General features: G+C 49.7%; 1 long non-coding RNA gene across 1 annotated transcript; it reads right to left on the bottom strand.

Annotated features, from left to right (window-relative positions):
• Nucleotides 1-269: 269 nt before the first annotated feature.
• On the bottom strand, nucleotides 270-20533 carry LOC116580594. Its single transcript, XR_004281721.1, has 3 exons — nucleotides 20461-20533; nucleotides 2159-2168; nucleotides 270-281 (listed from the first exon to the last, which is right to left on the bottom strand). It is a non-coding gene; the product is annotated as an uncharacterized LOC116580594 (long non-coding RNA).
• Nucleotides 20534-21378: the final 845 nt, after the last annotated feature.

Here is a 21378-nt window from a genome sequence, read left to right as displayed (position 1 = left end):
CGTGGAGAAGGGGGCACAGACCCCATGGGACAGCGTCCCCTGCCCACCAGGGGCACACGGTCTCAGAGAAGCAGGGAGCGGAAGACAGCTCTGGGCTGCTCTGGAACAAGGGGTGAGTGGCTTCTCTTTCACAAGAAAGGCAAGACAGCACACATCCATTCACGGCACCCCACCCCCAAGCATGAACACCCCCCCCCCGCCCCCGCCGCCGAACCTGTCACTTCGGCCTCGCAAATACCGGCTCTGGTTTTCAATCTGCGGAGAAGAAAGGCTAAAGAATTCTCTTTCATTTCATTCCATTAATAACTAAGCGGCGCGGCCTGAAATATTTATGGGCAGGAGCACAGAGCGTGTTCTAAGCAGGACAAGGCAGACTGCGGGGATTTTCAGGGCTGCTGTCTCAGCCCTTGGCAGAAAAGGCGACCAAATGGCTTTGGTGGTCAGGAGGGGCCTGTGGTAGCAACGGCAGCCTCCAGGTGTGTGCCAAAAGCCCCCGGAGCTGCGGCGTCTCCCCTCGGGGGTGTGGCGGGTGTTTGCTGCTGAGACGGCCCCTGCCCGTGCGCTCCCACTTTCTAACGCAGAGTAGGTCCCGAGAGAACGCTCGTGCAGAGTCACAGGTTCCCTGTCCTGAGTGGGTCCCCCGCACAATAGCTTCCAACAATGCAGACACTTGTGTTGTTTTGAGCAACTGATTAGTGGCCAGAGGAGAAAGTCAGACCCCCCCAAGCTGGGCAACAATGACCCAGGAGACTGTGGGTAGGTCCCACGGCTTCGCTGAGTCTCCCTTTCCTCACACAGAAACAAAGAGCTTAAATGAGATCAGCCCTGAAGTCCGTTCCAATTCTGTCTCTACTGGGAGGAATTATCTTAAAGCTTTACTTTCAGAAAATAAAAAGAAAGAGGAAGAAAAAAGAATGAAAGAAAAAGAAAGGAAAGGCCATATTCTAATTCCAAGAAAAAGATATAAATAATAATAATAATAACAATAATAGTAGTAGTAAGACTTGGGATGCCTGGGTGGCTCAGTGGGTTAAAGCCTCTGCCTTCGGCTCAGGTCATGATCACAGGGTCCTGGGATCGAGCCCCGCATCGGGCTCTCTGCTCAGCGGGAGCCTGCTTCCCTCTCTCTCTCTGCCTGCCTCTCTGCCTACTTGTGGTCTCTGTCAGTCAAATAAATAAATAATATCTTTTTTAAAAAATAACAATAGTAAGACTTAACATTGCATTTACGATGGGCAAGACAGTTTTCTAAGCCCTACATGATAGATACCTTTATTATGCCCATTCTGGAGTTAAGGGACTAAGGCACAAAGAATTTTAGCAATTTGCTGTGGTTCAGCCTCTGCAATGGTTGCAATCCGGGCAGTCTGGCTCCCAACCCATGCTCATAACCACAATGTCATACTGTCTGGTCTATAACATTTCATTCACTCGGTCATTTATCAGAACAGAGTGTGTGAACCCCTTCCATATGCCGGCCCTGCCCTGGGTGATGACTTAAAAGTCTCACAAAACACATGAATGAATTTGCACACAAGAGGTTCGTGCAAACACAGAGAGACATGCTTGCCCTAGAAGTCATCTGTCCTAGGCGCCCAGACTTCTGGAATCACTTTGTCCTTTAGGATTTCTATAAAAAGAGTTCTCATCCCACATATAGGTCCAGGATCTTCCCAATATATTGGAGCTCGTCTGTGGAAGGGGCAAGCTTGAATTTCTCCTAGCCACTTCCAACTCACACTTCTGCTAAACTCTCTCTTCTTCCTGTCATTTTTCACCCTCCCATATCAGCCAATGCAGAAAGACAGTTGGCAGAATTTTATAGTCGTTCGTGATTTAAAAAAACAAAAACAAAACAACAACACTCTCAGCTTTCTCAACCTGAGACAAGGTATGTATTTAAAACAAAACAAAACAAAAAATCCCGCTGTTAACACAACATGAATAGGGAAAGATTCAATGCTCCCCCCCACCAAAATCAGGAACAAGGTACGGCTATCCACTCTCACCATTTTTATTCAACACTGTACTAGAAATCATAGCCAGTGAGATAAGGAAAGAAAAAGGGGGGAAAAGTATACATATTGGAAAGGAAGAAATGAAACCGCCTATTTGTAAATTACATGCTTACCTACACAGAAAATGCCAAGGAATCCACAAAAAAAGGACTTCTAGGAATAACAAGTGAGTTTAATGAGGCCACAAGATAGGAGATTGACCACAACCATCAATGCATTTCTATACACCCAGCAATGAACCAGAATTTAAAAATCAATAAAATTTACGGTAACTTTCCCCAAATGAAATGCTTAGGCATAAAGCTCACAAAACACAGACAGGGCCCTTTCCTGAAGACTAAATGAAACAAGGATGGAGGAAATCGACAAAGACCTAAATAAATTGTAAGACACACCATGTTCATGGATTGCAGGACTCAACATAGTAAAGATGTATTTAGTGTAATTCTTATCAATCAAAATCATATCTGTATCTATATGTTTGTATGGAACAGTTAAAGAACTACAGTGGGTCACAGATATAAATATAAAACCTAGAACTGCAAGACCTAAAAACACAACAAAAAATCTTTATGATCTAGGTTTAGCCACAGAATTCTTGGACACGATAACCAAAAGCGTGATGCATAAAAGAAAAAAGTGGTAAGTTAGATTTTACAAAATTTAAAATCTTTGCTCTGCAAGAGACGTTGTTAAGAGAATGAAATGACAAGTTAGAGTGGAATAAAATATTTGCAAGTCATCTATCCAACGAACGGCTTGCATACAAAATTATGAAGAGCTCTCACAGCTCAATGGTAAGAAACTAACAGCCTAATTAAAAATGGACAAAAGGGTTTAAACAGACCCTTCACCGAAGAGGCTGTAGAGAAGTCAGATTCACATATGAAAAGATGCTCAGTCAGCATCCTCGCTGCTAGGGACATGCACATTAAAACCATGAAGAGAAGACCGGCGGTGGGTACTGAGGAGGGCACGGACTGCATGGAGCACTGGGTGTGGGGCATAAACAATGAATTCTGGAACACTGAGAAGATAATAAAGTAAAATAAAGTAAAATACCATGATGAGATAGTACACATACTAGAAAGCTAAGAACAACAATAACAAAGAGGAACTAGACTTCAGATTGCTCGTGGGAATGAAGAACCTTTCTGGTTCCAGCGTTTCTGGAAATCCATCTGGCAGTGTCTTACAAAGAAATCATACAACTCCTGAGAAGGAAGCCGGGAGAAGAGAACTCATGTGTACAAAAGGCTGCACATGGGTATCTAGGGCAGCTCTGTTCACTACCACCGAAGACTGGAAACGACCCCGTTGTCCTTTACCAGATGAGTAAGAGAAGAAGGAGGTACACACTGTGGTACGTCCATACGCGGGAACACTACTCAGCTATAAAAAGGCATGAGCTACTGACACACGCAAGAGATTGGGCACATTTCAAAGGTTCAGTGGAAGAAGCCAGTCTACTTCCCGTCATGGAATGCGTGAGTCACGGGAACAAAAGACGCGGCATAAGAAATAGAGTCGGTGACGTTGTCGTAGTGCAGTGGTACGGGGCAGACGGTAGCCGCACCCGATGTGAGCACAGCATAACGTACAACCGGGTCACGTCGTTGTGACACTGAAACTAATGTAACAGTTGTTACATACTGTAGGATGTAACAGCTGAAACGGTTACAGTTTTGTGCAGCTGAAACTAATGTAACATTATGTGTCAACTATACTAAAAAAAAAAAAAGATAAAAAGAAGCCAGTCTTAAAAGGTTCACTTAGCCACAGTGGAAAGAAGCCGGGACCATGCATACTGTAGCATGATTTACGTGCATCGTTGAAAAGACGAAACTACACTGGTGAGGAAAAGACCCGCAAGGAAGGGCTTGGGCTGGGAGGAGGCTGTGGCCACCAGCAGGTAGCACGCGGGGGTTTTCTGGATCGGTGGAACCGTTCTGTATCCGGATACAGATTGCATTCAGTTACATGAACCTATACTTGTGTTCAAACTCAAAGAAAGAACCGGACACTCAGGGGGAAAGGAGCAATTTGACAACACGTTAACTTTTAAAAAGAAAATGTTAAAAATAGCTCTAAAACAATAGCCACAGACTCGCTGTCAGCCCTTCCCTCGTGCCCCCCGACAGGAAGGGCTTCTCCTGTAAGGGAGAATGTCGCTAACCCAGGCCCAGGGAAAGGAGCAGGTGTGGTTCGCCTGCGTTCCTGTAACCCCCGCCCCACCCCCATCGCCCACCCCCACCCCAGTGATGGTCTCTGGGCGCACCGAGCTCTCTGCAAAGGTTGGATCTGGAAACCTCGTGTCACCAGGCTGCGCACAGAACTGCATCCTGAGAACGGTGTGAGCCGCCCCCGCTGCTAACAAAGCGACTCTCCTCCGGTAAAGAAATGAGGAGGCCCCATCTCTCGCCCCCGGCTCTCCAGAAACGCTGAAGAGGACGCAAGCCTCGGCCCCGCCGCACTTGTTGCGTGCTCTTCTCTCTCTCCATGAGCGGTCTCTGGTAGTCTGAGGGCTCCAGAACCTCTCACTGCCGACACTCCTATCTTCTGCGTGCTCGGGGGAACCTCCCGCCTCCCTCTACCCAAGCAGCTCGCCCCTTCCCCATGCGCCGGCTCAGCTGCTGGGCTCCGACTCACACCATCCGCCCCCCTGGTCCGCAGGCATCAGGACTCGAGCGAAACAATACCATCAGCTTCCCTGGGTTCTCCAGCTCACAGATGACAGATCATGGGACTTGTGAGTTCCATAACTGTGTAAGCCAATTCCTCATCAGAAATATCTGTGTGTGTGTGTGTGTGTGCGTGTGTGTGTGTGTGTGTGTGTACACACTCTACTGATTCTGCTTCTCTGGAGAGCTCTGAGTAATAGACCACCCACTTGTTTTTGATGAAGACTTAAAGGAGGCCATAGTCCTTCAGCTGCTCCCTGGCAACAACACTGGGAATCTGAAGTGGCCGCTGGAGACAGAGTTAATGGCCCAGCCAGTGCCTTCGCTAAAATGGACTGGTTTGGGCCACACTGTATCAGTCCCGGGTGGGGGGGCGGTTGGTGAATACCAATGGGCAAAGATGGTCATAGGGACAATGTCCACTTATCTGCATGTCCACCTGCTCTAGGAGCTAAAGGGGACCGTGTAAATGTGGGTCTAGCCACTGCGGAGGAAAGTCTGCAGTTCCGGGGAAGATCCCGGCTCTTCGGTAGAAAGCAGGAGGTTCACGAGAGCAGCCTTTCCTTTGGCATCTTGGCGACCCCCCTCTCTTGCTGTCTTTGGTAACCGATGCTCAGACCCATAGCCACCATCACGCATGAGATCATGAAAATCTCTGTGAGAGGGGTGCCTGGGTGGCTCAGTGGGTTAAAGTCTCTGCCTTGGGCTCAGGTCATGATCTCAGGGTCCTGGGATCGAGCCCTGCATCGAGCTCTCTGCTCAGCCGGGAGCCTGCTTCCTCCTCTCTTTCTCTGCCTGCCTCTCTGCCTCCTTGTGATCCTTTCTCTCTGTCAAATAAATAAATGAAATCTTTAAAAAAAAAAAAAAAAAAGAAAACTCTGTGAGAATCCCATACACCCAGACCCACAATGACCTACTTCCAGACTTTGGCGGTGGGAGAGCATTGCAAATGCCTTTTGTGGTTTGAGCACGAACAGCCTGACCTGGGGTGAGGAGTTCCGTAACTGACACAGACACAAGGCTCCTCTTCACCCCCCCCGGCCCCCCGACAGGCTGCTCCCAGGGAGAATGCACAGAGCCTGGCCAGACCCGGCGTCTCCTCTGCTGGGGCTCCGGGAGCAGGGGTGGGGGGTGGGGGGTGGAATACGGTTTCTGTGCCCTGGGCTTGTGCCATGTGCAGGCTGCAGGTCTGCGTCTTCGCAACCCCTGTTAAAGCAGAGCTGAAGCCTGGCTAAGCTGAACGAAAATGAGCTCTTCGGGAAGGGTTCCAGGGCAGCTCACACCATTAAAGAGTGAGCAGGACAACAGCATCTTGGGAAACGCGGCAGCCAGAACAGCTCTGGGAAGCTCCGCAGCGGGAAGCCAGGGACCGTGTCGTGTCTCTCGGGTGCCATTAGGAAAGGACTCCGACTACCTCGTTCTATCAGTTTGTGTCTCCGGTCAAGTTTCAGATTCCCAGACAGACATTCAGACTGGTGGAGATGGGCAGGCACCCACTTTTACAAAATGCAGTGTGGCCGGTAGCTGGGAGGGTTTTGCAGTCAAGCCTCGCTCCCCCCACCGTCACTGTAACCAGGGATGGACCGCAAGACCCTGGGGGGGCCAGGATCTGCCTCCCTGGGAGCGTGAAGGCGGTGGGGCTGGCAGAGAAAGGCGCGGTCTCCAGAGCTGTGCCCTTCCTCTGGAAACTACGGTCATGTTTGTGAGTCTGGGACCACTCGGCTGTGTCCTCATTGGCCTTTGTCGGAACCCAGACCCGAAGGGCAGGACCTGGTCCTCACTCAGGTCTCATCCCTGCTCCAAAGGCGGACGACTCACGGTCATCAGATGGGAAACCACTGAGGGTTTCAAACAGAAGACCACGAGGGCACCTGGGTGGCTCAGCTGGTTAAACAGAAGATCACGCGTTCTACTCTACACCCTGGCTTCCTCACAGAGCAGCGAATGGACAGTTAAGAGAGGGCCCAGAGACACAAGCTTGGAGATGGACATGGGGTCCAGGTACGGGAGGAGGAGGAGGGTCAGGAGTGTGGACAGATGATCAGGGGTGAGGAACAGAAAGAAAATGGGGTTCTGGCATGAACCCTTGGGTGGACACTGCTGCCCTCCGTGGAGATGGGAAAGCAAGGGACAGAAAGAGGGAGCCTGGGTGGGTGCCAAGATCTCCACTGCACATCCGTTAGACTCGATGCCTGTCCAGGGGCCATGTCAAGTGGGAAGACCTGGGTCCACCCAGAAATATGTATCTGGAAGTCAGCAGCCTCCAGTGGTGTTCCGCCCAGGGAAAGGATGTCATCTGCAGAGAGAAAGGCGAAGACAAGAGTGTCCGGTCTGAGCACAGAAGGTCCCACATCCGGAGGTCCGCTCATGCAGGAGCCGCTGTCTGCTGGGATAAGGCGGGGAAGCCAGGGAAGGGGAAAGGGAACCAGGAGAGCACGGGGTCCGAAAGCCAGGAGGAGGACACCTTTGCATAAGGCAATTCTGCTGTCATTTTGGAGGTCCCTGGGGTTGAGACTCTATGCCGCTGCATGCAAGTGCTTCTTTGCAGCCCCAGATGAACAACGAGCCCCCAGACTTGCCTCTTCTGCTGGCCTCTTCCCATGCTCCCAGCCCCTCGGTGGGGAGGGAACAAGACCTTCAGACCCCGAAGGAAGACGGCGCTCGCCCCACCACCTTCCCAGTCGACACCTCTCCTACCCTCTCTGCTTCAAGGATTCGTCCCAATTTTTTAGCAACCCTGAGAAAGAAGAACAAGGGGAGGCTGGACTGTTGAGCTGGTTTCGTGATTACTTTCCCTACTCAGGGGCCCCTGGCCTCACCCCCATCCGCCCGGGAAGCTCAAGATATAGATCAACCGCCCTGTGGCCTCCTTACTGCCCTGCGCATGCGTGGGACACTCAGGCACCGCTGGCCGTGAAGTCCTAAGGGAACAATGTCCAGATGGTCTTTGGCTCAAGGATATGCTGATCTCAGCAGCCACACTGCTTGGGGCGTTGAATAGGAAATTGGGGCCAAGTAATAGCATCTCGTCTTGGCTGACCCTCAGGACTGGTCTGTAGCTTCCTTTTAAATTTTAGGATAGAAAGCACTTACATAAGAGAAACCAAGAAGAGGGAACGTATTTCCTTTCTGTTTATGACATTCGGCCGCTCGTCTCTTCCTTGGGAGGATGGAGAACCCGCGCCCTTTGGAAGGAGAAGTAACTCGTGAAAAACGGCCATCTCGGGGTCTTTGACCTTCCCGCAGGAGCAGAGGAGATGAGCCAACCGGGGCCACCGCAGCCCGTGACTCAGGACAGCGGAGTTGGTCTGATGAAGCTCTCCTCTGAGGGCTCTGTCCATCTCGCTGCAAGACCCTCTGGGCCAAGATGGGACTGGGGCCATCAGAGCTGTCCCCACCCGCGTCAGCCACGCCACGTAAGAACCTAAGTGCCTGGAAAGCATGGCCTTGCAGAACCGACCAACGAAAGCTCACGGTCCCACCCTCTCCTTTCCAGAGGCCCGGAGGAGGTCAACGACTGTCCCCGGGGCACCGACAGAGGTCAGAACTAAGCCCAGTGCATATCTTGGCCCCTGAAGGCCTGAGTCCTCACCGGGCAGCTCTGGCTTCTTGTCAGTTGCCAGAACCAAGGTAGCAAAGGCTGTCCGCCGCCCTCCGCAACGGCTCTAGTTCTCCCCCTCAGATGTGCCTGACGAATGCTCCAAGTTCCTCAAGAGCAAGTCCAGGAGACCAGAGTTGGAGCATTTGCAAAGACAGACGCTGGCCGCTGCAGGAGAGGTGGGGGCGGGGGAGGGGAGTGTTGCCCCTACTAGAGCCAGAGCCCGTCTTGCCACTGGGTGCCATCACGGAGAAGCAGATGTCCTCTTTTCACTCCTGGAAGCTGGGAGTATGACCAATAACAGTGAATTAATTTTAAAGAAAGTCTCGTGCATCAGTCTGCCTTGGGAAAAGACAACCTTTGTTAACGTCAGGACACCTTTGTCAGAGAGAGAATACTTTCGTTCTCATCTATACTGTGTAATTCACATTATACCTTCACTCATTCATTCATCAAACACTTTGGAGCCCCGACCTCGCATCCGGCTCAAGCGACCCAGAGGTGAACGGGTGTTCTGTCATTGGATGATGTCGGGGGGCTGCCCACGGGGTGGGGACTGGAGAGTAGAGATTGGCTGCGATCATCACGATTACAGGAAGCACACTTACGACGTCGGGACACGGAATGAAATTCAAGAGATTGGATAAAAGGTTATAGCAGGCAAATTCTAACCCAAGGCTACGTGGAAATAACCACATTAATATAAGTTAAAATGGGAATTGAGGGGAAATCATTAATAGAGATAAAAGGGTCATTACATAACGAAGATAGGTTCAATTCGCTAACAAGATATGGCAATTTTAAACTCGAAATACTTAAAACAGAAAAAAAAAAGCTCTGTGAGGAGAAATTGACGAATCCACAATACTGGAGTGTTTTAACACAAGTGGGTCAGGAATTGATAAAACAGCAATTTGAACAATTTTAACGTATTGACAAGATAAACCTTTCAAAGCAACCAGACTGCAAGGCAGTTTGACTTAAACGATACCAGGGATTGATAACTGTTGTGCAGCGACGGTGAGTTAATTTGCGGCTGGTGAGTGCAAATTTCTCCAACTCCCAGGGGAAAAATCCACCTCTAGTCAGTAAGGTGAGCGTGCCTATCCCCTTATGACCCAGCGGCGCCACTCTCCAGGTGCACACACCTTAGGGACACTTCATACCGGTGCGTCTGGAGACGTGTGGAAGAAGGTTCACGTGGCACTGATCTGAACAGCCCGAAGTTAGAAACCACCGACACACCCATCAGCCATCAGTGGGCGGCCTACCGTGGTGCGACTGTGGGCTCTGACACTTGGAACACGAGGATGGGGGAACCGGCCTTTCCTTCCCGGTTTATACAAGTCAATCACCGAAACATAAGGTCAAGTCCAAGAAGCAAATGTCAGAAACAAAGGGAAAAATGGCCAATGCTTTACAGTGGATTGTTGGATGCTAGATAACTAGAGAGCAGGACCTGAGGACCACCACGGGAATGATGAGCCAGATGGAGGTTGGTGATCGCCTCCAGCCGGCAAGGGTAGAAATGGGGCGTGTTCTTGGAGAAGGTCAACCCGAGGGCTTCTAAGGTGTGCATGGTGCTGTCTTTCCTCACCTGCGTGGTGGATATACACACCTGAGGGTCTCTGCTTTGCAGGGGCACAAGGAGACGGGCATCAGGAAGCCCCTAGCAGCACCGTTCAGCCCGCATGGCTGTTCGTTTCACTGATAGTCTTTACGCTGTATGCGATCATTCCATACCTACTCTCTTATATATAACATTTTTTTAATTTTTAATTTTTAATTTTTTAAAACATTTTATTTATCACAAGTAGGCAGAGAGGCAGGCAGAGAAAGAGGAAGGGAAGCAGGGTCCCCACTGAGCAGAGAGCCCGATACGGGGCTCGATCCCAGGACCCTGAGATCATAATCTGAGCCGAAGGCAGAGACTTTAACCCACTGAGCCACCCAGGCGCCCCTCTTTTTTTTTTTTAAAGGAAGGAACTATACCGTCATGTCAATGCGTGTGGTCTCGCGGTGGGTGGGGAAGTTACAGGCAATTGTATGTCATCTTTAGCCTTTTCTGCATTTTTTTTTTGGAATTTTCAATGATATGCCATCGGAAAAAAAAGATTTTCCAGACGTGATAAAGGAACTCACAAAAGGACACCTTGGGGTTTGGCCGTGTGCAAATGTAAAACCGTTGCATGCCTGAAACTGAGTAAGATCAAAAGGTAAATACAACAATGAAAATGATTTGTTCTGTATGGAACTCTGAGCCATAAGTAAGAAAAAGGTGCATGGATAAAAGGCAGGAGCAAAGAATTCACATAAAAGGAAATAGAACCGACTAAAAACCTACGGGAAAATATTCAACCTCAATTAGCAGTCCCTCCAGAAATGTACATTAAACCACAAGAGAGGCAAGAAAAGGAAATGGAAATGTCATAGGCCTTCGCAGCTCCAGGACCTGATTCGAACTCTAGCTCGGCCACTTCTGCAGCCGTGTATTTTCGGAGTTTCCTCTCATGTATAAAATGAAGGAAATAATTAATACCTGGTGGAGTCGTTCTGAGGGTTAGAAATAATTCATCCGGTAGTGCACAAGGCTTGGCATGGACGGGTGTCTGATCAATGGATTTTCTTTTTCAAACACAGAGAAGGAAGCAAGAGAGTGAGCCAGCAGGGAGGGACAGTCCAGCTGGGAAAACAGGACACTCGACCATCGCTCAGAGCATGGCAAGTGTTCTAACAGGGCAAGGGCAGGGTGCCGGGATTGCACACGAAAAAGACAACCCAACCGTTGTTTTTGTTTTTTGTGGTTTTTTTTAGGTTTTATTTATTCATTTGACAGATCACAAGTAGGCAGAGAGGCAGGCAGAGAGAGAGAGAGAGAAGCAGGCTCCCCGCTGAGCAGAGAGCCCTATGCGGGGCTCGATCTCAGGACCCTGAGATCATGACCTGAGCCGAAGGCAGAGGCTCTAACCCACTGAGCCACCCAGGTGTCCCAACCCAACCCTTTCGAGGTGATCACAGGTCTTCCCGAGAAAGAGACATTTAAGCTGATGACGGGTATGAACAGCAGAATCTAGAGAAAGGAGCTGGAGATTTTATTCTCCAAAGACGCCTACGTTACCTCCCGCCCCACACACGTTTCTTTCTCGCAGCTTGGACGCTCGCCCCTCCTGGAAACTGAGCCTGTCCCCGCCCCTGAATCCCCGGTAGGTTTGCAACTGTGGTTGAAGGGACGCTGCATGGCTTTTGCACTGAAGCCATAAAACGCGAGACAGCTTCCGCCTGGTGCTCTGGAAACTCGCTCTCGGAGCCGAGCCACCGTGCTGAGAAACGACCCGAGCAGCCCGTGGAGAAGGGAGGCCCCGGCCACGAGCCCCGGCTGAGCCCCCGCCGGCAGCCAGCCCTGCGAGCGCGTCGTCTTGAAGGTGATTCCTCCGGCGCCGGGTGAGGGGCCTCAGCGCACGCCGCACAGCGAAGACTGCGGTCAGCTCCGAGCTCTCCCCACAGGGCAGGCTCTCGAGCCACGGGAACGGCTGCTGTTGTTTCAAGACACTTCGTGTGGGATGGTTGCCATGCGGCAGTGCGTGACCGGGAAAAGGGGCTGTGGGGGGAAGAGGGTGATGCACCTGTCAAGAGAAGCGTGTGCAAAGGTCCGGGTCCAGGTGGCCACGTCCGGCTCGGAGTGGCGAGAGCGTGGGCTACGGAGGGAGGCCGCAGCCAGACCTTCCTCCCTGGGACGCCGGCCTCCAGGAAAGGGGACAGCGGCAGGGTTTTAGGTGTGCATTCTGTACAGCTGTGCTTCTCAGGGACCACTCGGGTGGTCGCCTGGTGGACAAGAGACAGCACGGGCGGCCACCATCAGACAACTAGTAGACCCCGCACCCAGGCCAGAGAGAGAGAGAGAGAGAGAGCCTTTCTGCCGTGCCGCCCAGGGACAGGGTCGGCGTGGAGACGAGCTGTTTTCCTTTGCCCACCGCTCTGAACACCCACGGGCCTGCCCGCTGCCTCCAGGCTCAGGGAGAGGACGTCGGCGGAGAGGCCGCACCAGCGGTCCACAGGGGGGGCTCCATCCGCATCCCCACCCTGAAGCTGCCCCTTGCTCTGAACCCACCTGCCCGGGCCCGGCCCAGGCCCCTCTCGCTACCCTCCCTCGAAAGCCGGCTGGCCCGCTCCTCTAGGTCTACGTGCCACACACCAAGCGCGTCGGCTGTCTTCTGCTGGGGCAGTGCTGGGTTCTTGTCTAGCTTCTTCAAAGGGCGCAGGTCACGGAATAATAGGAAACCGAGGTCCCACAGCAAACCGGCGGGGGGGGCGGGGTGAGGGGATAGGGGTGTGAAAGGAGCAGAGACGGTGCCAGGAGGCCGCCTGCCGTGCGATGGTGGGGCCGGTCCCTGGGACCCTCACTGGGAGGCAGATGAACAGCATTTTCCTGAATTTATTTTCCCTCCTAAAGGTTCTCTCTGGTGACTCCTTGTCTGTCACTAGAAATCAAGTCCTAGTCTGGGTTATCTGCTTGCTGTCAAATTCCTGTTAGCCGAGTCGCTGCTATGAGCTACCATTAGGAAACCTGTCAGTACGAGTTAGAAAATCCAGGCTCACGCGAAGACAACATTCACAGATACCGTCCGTGGAGAGCTGTGGGTCAGGAACACTGCAAAAACCTCACCTTGTGGCCTACATTAAAGGATGCTTCTGTGACCAGTTCACGTCTCCCCTTCTGGTGGCCCGGCCTTCTCTGCCTCTTCCTCCTCCATCTCCTTCTTGCCCTCTGTGTCCTCCTTCCTGTTTGTCTCCACAAACAGAGAAATGAAGCAAAGATGGAACTGTCTGAGGTTGCATTAACAGAAGCATAGATTGTAGAATGAAGGAGGTGAGAGTCTTACTGTTGTCTGCAATTTATTTATTTTTTTTTCCTGTCACAGGGTAGTGTACTAAATGCCGTTCCCATGAGAATCTGCCCCTGAGATAATGGAGGCCTCGGATACGACTGTGTTACTAAGAAAGGGTTATAGGAATAAAGGAAACCCTGGGGGCGGGGAGGGAGACCTCCAGCAAAAATTACATCCCACTGTAAACTGGTGGCAGCTTGGGCTAGGATGGGAGCAGTGGCTAAAGGGAGACTCATTTTGAGATGGGTGCAGACAAAGCAAAGCATGTCCGGAGACGGGAAAGTCTCAAACCCCCACAAGGCCTGGTGTTAACCCAGGGATGCTCAGGCTAGAAGAGCATTGCCTTGTGAAAATGTAAAAGCCACAGAAAAGAACTAGGACCAAAGGGGAGAAATTAGCGACCAAGAGAGAGTTTTCAGCTTCATATAAGGACGAACTGTTTAATAGCACGGAGCGTTCCTAAGAAGGGCAGATTGCCTTATCAAGTGGTGAGCTCACTGTCACTAGAGGTGTGCAAACGCAGACTGTTATGGAGAAGCCTCCAGGTGGCTGAAGTGCTTTATTTTGATTTTCAAGTCTTTTTTTCCCAGCGCTTAGAGCACCGTGCAGGGTGGTATTTATTATAAATCGTTCAACCGTGACGGCAGAGCATGCTGGGGACTCCGTGAGTGCGTCGGGGGCCAAGGCAGGAGCTGGAAGCCACAGAGACAACGGAGCTGGGCCAGCCTCAGGAGGAAAGTCACTCAGTTAACGCTAACAGCACACGTCCAAGGTGCATGGAGGCTAACTCAAGTCTAGTTGCTCTCTTGATGCATTCATTCACTCACTCATTCATTCAACACACACTTGCGGCGTGTCTGGGCGCACCAGCCCCTGATCTCCAGGAATTCCCAGTCTGGCCAGAAGGAAGGACAGACGAGCAAATGAGCGTTGCATACTAAGACAGAGACGTATGCGTCAGAGCTTTTCCTGCTGCAGGAGACCCAAACGGGCCTCAGCGTAGTTTAAGCACAAAAGAGGATTTACTGGTTCCCAGACTTGGAAGGACAAGGGTAAGGCCAGCATCAGGCAGGACAGTAATGACACCCTGGGGACTCTCCCTCCGTCTCCGGCTCTGCTGCTCCATGGGTGTCTGCCTTGCTTTCCTCTGTAGCCAGGGAGCCGCACTCTCGGACCGCAACTTAGAATAAAAATGCCCAGGAGGGCTCTGACTGTCCAGGCAGGAAAGACCCAGGTACTCGTCCCTCCAGAGCCACATGACTGGAGAGGACGGGAGGAGGGAACGCTTCCCCAGTAGAAGCGGTGGGTTTCCGACCGGAGAAGGAGTCCGGGCAGCCAAAACCAAGGGTGGCTTCCCCCGGAGTGCAAGCCCATCAGAGAGGCTCAGCCAGGGCTGGCGGCCCAGGGAAGACTTGGGAAGGAGGTGATGCTCACACAGGGCCTTGAAATACACATTTGTCGCGAACGGAGGACAGGGAGACGCATGGGGAAGGGGTAGGACCGACCAGAAAGCGGCAGGTTGGTGAGAGTTAGGAAGTAGGTCACTCTGGCTCAAGTGTCGAGGGGGTGGGGTAGTGGATGGAGGGTTGCAGGGGGAGGTGGGAGGGAGGCAAATCCAGTACAAAGCTGGATTACATACGGTGTCCCGCAGGGATGAACACAGGAATCATCATGTCTGACGGGTGGGCAGGGGGCAATAGCCAGAAGTCTGCGCAGTGGTGGTTTCCCAGCCCCTAACTCCCACAAGCGGGAGGACCAGAACAGCAGCCATCCTTGGGGACAGGCTGGCAGGAACCATGTGCCGGCCAGCCAGAGTCCACCAAGAGTAGATGAGATCTCTAACTTCTCCCCTGTGCTTGGTCTGCCCCACCCTGGGCTTTGGCGGTCAAAGACTGCAGAGTCCAGTGGTCAGGCTTAAGGTGATCTAAGCAGACCACATCAGACTGGAGCAGTCTGTGGGAGGGCAGGCCCCCCACAGGCATGAATGAACGAATCCATTAAGGATGCTTTGGGCTTCGAGTAACAGAACACAGGACGAATGGGGACTTACACCATGGCACAGTAGTAAAATTCACAGAAAGCCCATATGGAGGAGCCTTCAGGGATGGCTGAAGAGCTTCACCATGTCAGAGGGCTGAGTCAACATCTCTGTCTTTCTCTAGACCTTCTCCTCGTGGTAGCAAAATAGCTGCCACAGCTCCAGGCATCACATCCTTGCATCACCATCCAGTCGAGAGAAGCGGAGAGAAGCCTGGGACGTAAGAAAAAAAACCCTGCTCGCATGTCTCTCTTTCTGTCAAGAGAAGATGTCCTACTCGAAAGTCTGCTGACAGATTTCATTTGGGGTTGCATTGGTCAGACTCAGGGCCCTTGGCCCCTTTTGCTGCAAGAGAGACCTGATTGTGGGAAGCAAGACGAGGAGGTTGGAAACGGGTGTTGGAAAGGCATCAGCAGTGACCACTACGATGAAAAGCAGCACGGGTCTGCCCTTCCCCTGGTGCTCTGGGTTAAGTAGGTGATGTGATTTCAGCTTGAGCTAAGTCCCACCTGGCACAAAGCTGAGACACAACCAGAAACCCCAAGCAAGGAGCATCTCCTCATCACTCTGCAGTAGAACAAGCTGTGGGTGCAGATAACGTGCGAAGGGAAGCCTCCTGCGCACCAAGGACGGGCTCCCTGGGCTGGGAGAGCAGCTCTGCCACCCTCTGGCCCAAGACCTCCCCCACCTTCACACTTCTTCTCGGTGTAAGTTCTGCTCCCAGGCTCGGGTGAATGCCTTTCCCAGTTTGCCCAGGCAAGTCCCACCCCCCAGGAAACCCTCCAGGCCTGGGCAAACGGGATGGTTGATCGCCTACTTGTTCCGCACTGGCCAGATCCTGGCCCTCCGCGATGGTCCTCGCCGTCGGGAACCCGAGCCCACGTCATGTCCCATCTGCAACGTGCCTTGGGCTGCATGAGCCCTTGCTCCGCATTCCTCAGGCCACCCTCTGTGGGCCACTGCTCTGCCCAGGCCCGAGCTGTCTGATGCGGTTCTTACATCAGCCTTATGAGACAGGCATTTAGTGCCCATGTTTAATAGGAGAAAACTGAGACCTGGAGACACCGGTGATTTCCCCCAAGGCCATAAAGCCAGTGGGTGGAAACAGGGAAGCGTGATACGAAGGTTTGGAGTGAGACGCTTTTCTCTTAGCCACCCTGCCCGTGGATCTCAGACTTTCTATGCATATGAATTACCTTAGTAAACTGATCACCTTACTAACAACCAGGTTCCTGGACCTCGGTAGGTTTGGGGCGCATCTAACAATCATCCCCAGTGCTCCTCGTGTCCGTGGCTGGGAGGCCTCACCCCTTCCAAAGACTCGGGTCCGGCTTCCTCCGCGAAATCTTTGGGAGGAGCCCTCCTCCTCCTCCTCCAGCATTTCTCGTCTGTACCACCCTTCTAGGTGGTTATTGCGACACACACTGCCCGTCTCAGACACATATAAGGGCCCCGAGGACCGCCTTTGTCTTCTGTGCTGTCCTTTGTCCCCACAGTCCCAGCACAGTGCCAAGCCGTGCAGGCGTCGGGGAAATATCTTCAGCTTCGATCGATTTCACGGCAGCTCAAGGTACCCGGATGATGCCCCCCTGACTAAAACCATGGCTTTTGAGCGGCAGGCATTGTCTGATTAATGAAATCATCACTAACATATTGAGTTTACTTGATAGTAAGTAATCGCAATCCATTGATCATGAAGTGAAATACACAATCACTTAATTGAGAATAATTGGATTGAGTGACAAACTTAGACTCCTGATTAAAATTAATTGTATTACTGAGACAACCTTGGAATTCCAAGATCAAGTAATTAAACTTTTCTCAGGTAAGGGGTGATAAATCCTCCTGTTTGGCCCCTAGGAGAAAGGGATTTGTTTATCGACAATTTTTAAACCAGAGGAAGGAAAGTGATGACGATGTTGCCTTTGGACAGACGCTTTGATGGAAAGCTACAGTTAGGTTAACATAAATGGGCAAATGTTGGACCTTTCTCAAAAGAGAACCTTTTAATCTGGCAGCACTGGGGAGGCTTTACGAACACTTGAAGACTGGTGTCAAAGCAACACACGAATAGCCCTGTCGAACATTTATGGTCACCTGCTCAAGCCCCAGACGAGACTTTGCTTCCCATGCACTGCGTGGCCCCTTCCAGGGCTCCTGGATGTAACTGGGCCATCTGTCAATTCTGTCACAGCTTCCCGGTCTACACTGTGAAGGATCACCAGCAATCTTGTTCAAATGTAGATGCTGATGCTGTAGATCTAGGAGGGCATCAGATTCTGCTTCTAGGTGATAGACCACACTTCAAGGAGCCCATCGTGTCAGACACCATGCTCAGCAGTCAGGTCTGTTCCCGGAACTTCCAGCAGCATTCCATGAGGCAGAGTTCCCACCTGTAGAGATCCGCTTGGCCAGAATTGTGTGAGTATTGAAGGTTACCCAGTAACTACACACAGTTCCCAAACAAACCACAGAAGCAAATTCTGCATCACACAGAGCTCTGATGAAACTAGAATTTTTGAATACCTGAAAGCCACTGAGAGGGAGAGAGAGCAGGAGAGAGTAACTCTAGCGTAAGGCCAGCAGCACCACAGGAAGAAGCCTCATGGCTCAGGGCCATCAGGAGAAGGCACTCCGCTCATGAATTCTCCGTTGGAAGAGAGCAGACATATGGAGGCATATGTCTGGTATTCTGACTTTTTGAAGGACTGCCACAGGACTGGTGGTCTGCCTCACCTGACTTGGAGCACCGAGGGGACCCAGCAACTTTGGGTGCCTGGGGGCACTGATAACAACAACAACAACAACAACAACAACAACAACAATAAAACCAGAAGTCTTGTTGCAACACCACCAGATAACCTGCAGAAGGACAGACAGACACCAGAGGGGTCAGGAGAGCTCCTGGAAAAAACACCAGGAAAACTCTAAGTAGGAAACGCAGAACACCAAGACGTTATGCAGCCTTCCAAGATGGTTTTTGCAGGTCCCTAGCGTCTCTAGCCAAGCTGAGGCGTGAGTGCCTTCCCTGTACAAAGACAGTCTGTACAGACTCGAGAGGTGGCTGTTATTCAAGTGCATAAAATACAGCAAAAAAAAAAAAGAAAGAAAGAAAAGATAGAAACAGAGGGGGAAAAAATAGAAAGGAAAAAGAAAAAAAAGAAAAATTACAAGGCACACGAAGAAACAAGGAAACGTGCCCCAATCAAAGGATCAGAAATAAATCTTGAGAAAGGGAGGGAGGGACATCTCGGTGACCAAAAAATCCCAAAGAAAGGGAGATCTATGTGACAATAATTCAAAGTAATTATATTAAAGAACTGAATACTCTACAAAGAACACAGACAACAAAATGAAATCAGGAAAATAATGCATGAACAAAGAGAGAATATCAATAAAGATACAGAAACTTAAAAAAATTAACAAGTTCTGGGACTGAAGAACACAATAACTGACTTGAAAATTCCACTAGAGGCATTCAACATGGGGCTTGGTCAAGCAGAAGAAACAGTCAGCAAACTCAGAGACAGGTCATTTGAAATCATTAAGTCAAAAGAACAAAAATATAAAAATCATAAAAGGAGTGAAGAAAGTTGAGGGAACTAATGGGACACCAGCAAGTAGACCAATAAACACCTATGGAAGTTGGAGAAGGATAAAAGAGAAAGGGAAAGAAAACTTATTTAAAGAAGAAAGATCTGGGGCGCCTGGGTGGCTCAGTGGGTTAAGCCTCTGCCTTCGGCTCAGGTCATGATCTCAGGGTCCTGAGATCGAGCCCCACGTCAGGCTCCCTGCTCAGCCTCTGTCTGCCTCTCTGCCTACTTGTGATCTGTGTGTGTGTGTGTGTGTGTGTGTGTGTGTGTGTGTGTATAAAAATTTAAAAAAAATAAAGAAAGAAAAAAAGACCTAAAAATTTCTCAAACCGTGGAAGGAAATGGACATCTGAATTCAAGAATCTCAAAAGAGTCCAATAAAGATGAACCAAAGAGGCTCACAGCAAGACACATAATCAAACTGTCAACAAAGACTAAGAGAGAACATTGAAAGCAGCAAGAGAAAAGCAACTCATCAAGATCTATCAAGATCAACTTATCATCATATAAGGTCATCAGTGGATTTTTCAGCAAAAACATTACAGGCCAGAAGGCAATGGATATATTCAAAGTACTGAATGAAAAAAACTGAATACTGTATCCCAAGAATACTATATCCAACAACACTTCGTTTCAAAAATGAAGTGACGTAGATTTTCCCAGATAAACAAAAGTCGAGGAAGGTGATCTTCATTAAACCTGCCTCACAAGAAACGTTAAACACATTCCTGCAAGTTGAAATTAAAAGACGCTAGAAAAAAACAAGGAAGCGTTTGAAAATACAAAGTTCACTGGTAAAGATAAATATACAGACAAATACAGAATGCTGTAATATTATAATATCAGCATATAAAGCACTTTTAAATTTGGTATGGAATTGAAGAGATAAAAGCCTAAAAGTAACTATCAAACATATGTCCGTGGATACAAGATATATATGTAAAAATGTAACTTATAACATCAATAACAAAATGGGAGGGGGGGTGATATAAAAGAGTGGAATTTGGGTATATGGTTAACTTGTTCCCAATTTAAAATGGATTGTTATAACTATAAGATGCTTTATGGCAATAGCCAAAAAAAAAAAAAAAAAAATGCGTGTAGAAGATATAAAAGAAAAAAGAAAAAATCAAAGTGTGTTAATACTTTTCCCCCATCAAACCAATGAAACAGAAAGGAAAGCAGCAAGAGGAAGAAGCGTCACAAAAAAGCGACGTTGGGCGGGCAGGAAGGGCTGCTTAAGAGGGCGAAAGTTCCCGCCACGGGACCTGAGCTCGGACAGGCGAACAAAGGCCCAAGCAGGAATGTGAGACCCTCCAGCCCCGGGCTCCAGTGGACCAATGGGACCCTGATGAGCAGGCGAGATATCCGAATGAGGGAAACTTGCCACAAGACCCCTGAGCTCCCCTCGAGACCCCTTAAAAGCCCCCTCCTCCCTGCCTTGGGCGCGACGTCTGCCACTCTGCTTTCCAGAGTCGCGGGACCTCGCCCAAGGGTGCCCACCTCCTCCCAGAGCAACTTTCCTGGCTCCCCTTCTCCTGAGCCCTGAAACTTCGCCGGAGAGTGTTTTTAATAAATCTTGCCTTGCACCCACTTTGCCTGGTGTGGTGTTTATCTCGCCGGAAAAACTTTACAAGCTACAAGACAGAAAATAACTAACAAATGACAACAGTAAGTCTTTAGCGATCAATAATTACCTTAAATGTAAATGGATTAAAAAACACAAACAAAAGACATACAGTGAATTTTGAAAGAAAAGAAAAAGACGCAGAGTGGAAACACTTAAGAAATTTAAGAAATCTTAACAAATTTAAAATATACAATATAGCATCCTTAACTATTTTCACCATGCTGCATTCATCTTATACTTTATTTGTCTTATAACTTATAACTATAGAACATACTCATCTTATAACTGAAAATTTGTATTTTTTTATGAAACTCCCCATTTCTCCCACTCCCCAACCCCCGAAACAACCCTTTTACTTTCCCTTTTTATGAGTCCAACTATTTGTTTGTTCATTTACTCCATGTATAAGCGATATCCTAGAGCTTTTTTTTTTTTTTTGGCTTATTTCTCTCATACGCACAGAAGTATGTGAAGCGATGTACATGTTAATGAACTAGATGGTGGGAATCACTTCACGATGTATGTGTATATCCAATCATCATATCATGCACTTTAAATATAATCACAAGTTTCTTTGTCAGCTATACCTCAGGAAACCTGGAAAACAAAATAAGGAAATCTGCAATGTGTGCATTTACAAAAAAGCGTGGCTCAGTAGATTTTTTAAAATAAGATGCTATTATATACATCCAAGAGACTCACCTTGGCCGTAAAAATGCACAGCAGCAGAAAGTAGAAGGACGGGGAAATGTGTCCATGCAAATGACAACCGAAGGAGAACGGGTGGCCAGATGTGTATCAGACAGTATCGGCCATCAGCCAAAGTCGAATCTACCACAAGAGACAAAGAAGGACATTACGGAGGGATAAAAGATCAATTTACCAGGAAAACATAAAAATGAAGATACAGGTACCAACATCAGAGCACCCAAAT

The sequence above is a fragment of the Mustela erminea genome, chromosome 20 (assembly GCF_009829155.1).
Source record: "Mustela erminea isolate mMusErm1 chromosome 20, mMusErm1.Pri, whole genome shotgun sequence".
Taxonomy (NCBI): Eukaryota; Metazoa; Chordata; class Mammalia; order Carnivora; family Mustelidae; genus Mustela; species Mustela erminea.
The sequence above is the reverse complement of the archived record's forward strand: the minus strand, read 5'-3'. Positions and strand labels throughout refer to the sequence as shown.